We start from the raw sequence: 4,616 nt of genomic DNA on the forward strand, positions 1-4,616 counted from the left end.
TCTGAGATTCTATTTTCTGTATGATCTAGTCTGCTTTTAATACTTTCAAGAGAGATTTTGACTTCCTGTATTATAGTCTTCATCTCTAACAATTCCATTTGATTTTTCTGTAAAGTGTGTAATTGCTCTTTTAGATCTTGCAAGAATTTCCTCACTTCCCAGAACTCGTCAGCTCCTTTTTCCTTTCTCTTCTGCAGTTCATTGTCTCTCCTCTCTTCCATCTCTATTAGCTTTGCCATTTGAATGTTCTAAAATCTTTATCAGACATTTTCTTAACTGTCTATGGATGAAGAGGAGTTATTCTTTTCCCTTGGAGAAGTATTGTCTTGCTTTCCCATATTTCTTGTGGTCCTGCAGTGATTTCTAGTCATCTGATGGAAAGTGTGTTTCTTCTCAAACTTGAAGTTCAATCTGAGCATCCAGGAGCGTGCAGAAAAGGAAACAGAGAGAAACAATAGCAACAAAAACAACCAAGAAACAGAGAAAAGGAGAAGAAAAAAACTAAAAAAAACCAAAAGCTAAAAAAAATGTAATTTTTTTTTTTTTTAAAGCAAAAGTTAGTCACCAGTTCTCAGTAGCCATGAAGGGGTCTTCTGAGGCCTGCTCCCTTGCCTCTTCTGGGTTGGGAGGGGGAGAGGAGATTATTAACAAGATAAAGGAAAAGGAGCGGCTGAAATCCATGAAACTGCTTAACTTTAAAAAATTTAAAAAGGAAAAATTACAAAGAAATGAGAGAAGACAGAGACAGAGATAGAGAGAAACGAAGACAGACACAGAGACAGGAGGCTTGAAAGTCTTCCTACCACGTGAGTTTGTGGGCTGGAGGCTTTCCCTGAAATCACTAGTGCTCAGTAGCCATGAAGTGTCTTCAGAGGCCTGCTCCCTTTTCTCTCCATGCAAGTTTGTGAGCTGGAGACTGAATTATCAGTAGAAAATCTTCATTTCTCCTATTTCCCCTGAAATCACTAGTGCTCCGTAGCCATGAGGAGGTCTTCTGAGGCCTGCTCCCTTGCCTCTCCTCTGTTCAGTTTCTTTAAAAGTCCTTTATTATTTTGACTTCCCTGAATGATGATGCCTTCAAAGAGTCTAAACATAATTCCTTTTATCTTTTCCCATTATCTATAAGCTATATTGGAAGATCTCATTCACCACATATAGATCTCATTTTTAAGGAGAAGAGATTAAGTTATTCATAAGATGCCTCCAAGATATTTCCTTTTTTTGTATTTTAGATATATTTATTCCTTCAAATTTATTATTTATCAGGAGTGACTGAAATAAAAAATATAATTGAGTCCCATCATCATGGAAATAATTTTTAAGAGAAGACTGGTCAGATGAATATTATTGCTTCCCGTTTTCAACCAGTAAATAGTTGCCACTGATAGACAGCCAAGGGGTTGTCAGAAATGCTCAAGATACGTTATACAGCATGCCTGTTCACAGGAGAAAAAACCTAGGAAATAACTTAGGTGAACTTCTTGATTTCATCATACAAGACAAGCATGAAATCACCACCCATCCCTGAGAACATTGGACCATGCATCCTTGAAAAAAGCTTTGCCCCCTTCGTCTCGAGCAATCTTCCTCCAGCAGTCAAGTGTGCCTGTGTACATGATATCACTTCCCTTGTGCCCCGACTGCATCATCATGCGACGACAAACGGTGTCAAACGAATAGGAAGTCAATCTGGCAATGGCGGTGACAGACTGTGCAATCATCCAGCTAATGAAGATATGAGTATTCTTGGGATCTGGAAGCATTCCCTTTGCAGTGTCATAGATAACAAAGTAAGCAGCTTGGTAGATGATGATACCCTGCACGGACATGTTAAAGCCTTGGTACAGGCCCCTAATCCCATAAGATTTGTAGATCTTAACCAGACAGTCGCCGAGGCCTTTGAATTCCCTTTCAGCCCAGCTTTACCCACATCAGCTGCTAGATGGGTATGGGCAAAATCAAGAGGGTACACAAAGCACAAAGATGTGGCCCCAGTAGCACCACCGGATGCCAGGTTTCCTGCAAAGTAGCACCAAAACTGGGTCCTCTTGTCCACACCACCCAGGAAGATCTGCTTGTATTTATCTTTGAAGGCAAAGTTGAGAGCCTGCGTGGGAAAGTATCTGATGACATTGGCCAGGTTACCACGCCAGAAGGACAGGACTTCCTGCTCCTTGGGGATATGAACCACACATTCTATAATGCCTTCGTATTGCTTATCTGTGGTGATCCACTTGCTGGCGTGCTGCACTTGCACAAGCAGCTTGAACCACTCAATGGGCACTACCGCAGTCTTGCAGATGGCCACGGCCACTCCACCTGCCAGGAAGTCCTTGGTGAAGGACACAGTAGCATCTGTCATGTTGAAAGGAAAGAGGAGGCAGGCGACTGTAGGACAGGACTGGGCTGGGAATCGAGACTCCGGGGTTCCGGGCAAGATATTTCCTTTTAAAAAATATTTAATTCAACAGACTTGAACCTGAACTTATTATTTTTCTTTCAAACCATGCTCTTATATTTTAATATCCTAATTCAGTTGATAGTCCAACCATTTTCATGGTTACCTCACACAGAAACTTGGAAACTAAGTACTCTTTTTATTTTAGCCTTCCCTTCTGCTTGGTAGACAAATTCTTTTCATAAATCTTTTCCACATCTATCATATACATATTTCTTTCTTTTTGTTAGTTGGTCTGTTTGCTATAGGGTGTTTGCACTTGTCAGAAACAGGGAGAGAGAGAGATAGAGGGAAGTGGGAAAGCACCCCTGAGGGCATAACCAACCTGTAATTCCCTTCTCCTCCATTATCCTCTTGGTATTTGGACATGCACACACAAGCCGCTGGGTCCAGGATGCAAACCACACAGTTAGCCATATGGGATCCACCTGCCTTAATCTCAACATCGCCTGCTGGCCCCATATACATATTTCATCATCACTACTGCCCCTTCTCTTCTCAGTACTTTGTCATTAATCACAGGGCTACTGTGTTAACCTCCCAAATGGCCTCTGTATTCTTAAAGCTTCCCTTTCACTCTATTAACCACATAGCATAAAAGGTGGTTTCCTAAAATACAAGAATCACATCCCAACTTCAAATTCTTCAATAGTGAAAGGCAGAACTATTTTAAATCACCATAGCTTTTGATATACTTACTTTTATAGTTATTTGAAGTCTCTTTTCTGGACTATAAAGTCAAATAGATAGAGACCTGAACTTATATGTGTCTATATTTTTAAGCACACAGTACACAGACCTAAGCGAGTAAATATTGACTCCAGTTTATTCAATGGACAGGTTTGCTTCTGTTAAATTTCATCTTGTTGGATTGGCCCCTTCGTTCTCTCTTATCAGTCATATTCTTAAGCAATCTATTGCTGTCTCCTGCAGATGGGTATGTTTTACAAATTTGAGAAGGAAGACTCTGCTTTTATCAAGGCACACAATGGAGAAGATAGGAGATACAGTTCTCTGTCACCAAGCTCTAACTAATCACGGTAATCTGGCAATCTTTTGTAACTATAGATCTGTTCTCTTACATACTAAAGGGTAATTGAGTTAAGGAATCTGATGACAGCCCATATTTGGAAAGCTAGGCAGAAACTGATAATAAACATGATTATGAAAGTGACAACATCAAATCTTATCAACGGTGTAGAGAAACTGGATCACTTATACATTGCTGGTGTGGAAGTGAAGTGTACAGACACTCCTCCAAAATAGTTTGACAGTTTTTCTAAAAACCAGACAAACAACGACCGTAAAATCCATCAGTATTCCTGGGCATTTATCCCAGAGAACTGAACACTTATGTTTATGCAAACACATGTACACAAATGTTCATAGCAGTTTTATTTGTAGTGCCCCCAAACTGGAAATAACCCAGTTGTCCTTCAATGGATGAGTGATGAAACAAACTGTTGATGTCTACACAAGGGAATACGAATTGGCAACAAAGAACAACGTATTTATATATTGTGCAATATCCTAGATGAATCTTCAGAGAATTATAATAATTAACAGGAGCAAGTCCCCCCAAATTGCATATTGTATAATTCAATTTATGTAACTTCTCGAAATAATAAAATTATAGAAATGGAGAATGGGGGCCAGCAAGTGCCATGGTGGGTAAGGCATTAGACTCCCACATGACTGACTGCAATCTGAGTCCCGGACCTGGTGGCTTGCTTTCTCACTTTCTCTCTCTCTCTCTTTCTCTGTCTCTCTCTGGTGAGCACATGAGCCCTATAGAAAATTAAAAACAGTAACAAAATTTAATAAATAATTCTTTAAAGAAATGAAATAGATAAAGGATTTGTGATTTTTCAGGGGTTAATGAAGAAGAGGAGATGGAAAGAAAGTAAGTGTACTATACAAAAGCTATGTATGAAATCATAGTTTGAGTCCTGGACCCAGTGGCTTAAAATTCATGCCTGGTGCATGAGCGTGTGTGCCCAAAAGCCTGAGAAGAGAATGGAGGAGAGGGGATTGTGGCATGTCCACCCTGGAAAGGGTGATTTCTCTCTTTCTATCTCTCTGTCTTTCTCTGTGTCTCCGGTGAGTGCACTTGCTCCATAGTAAAAATCTCTCTAAGAAAATAAATGAAATATCCTGT

At 39.9% G+C, this 4,616-nt stretch overlaps 1 pseudogene; it reads right to left on the minus strand.

Annotated features, from left to right (window-relative positions):
- Positions 1-1,440: 1,440 nt before the first annotated feature.
- On the minus strand, positions 1,441-2,362 carry LOC102491005 (ADP/ATP translocase 2 pseudogene; annotated as a pseudogene).
- Between the last annotated feature and the right edge of the window lie 2,254 nt (positions 2,363-4,616).

Source organism: Tupaia chinensis, unplaced genomic scaffold (assembly GCF_000334495.1).
Source record: "Tupaia chinensis unplaced genomic scaffold, TupChi_1.0 Scaffold000228_1, whole genome shotgun sequence".
Taxonomy (NCBI): Eukaryota; Metazoa; Chordata; class Mammalia; order Scandentia; family Tupaiidae; genus Tupaia; species Tupaia belangeri.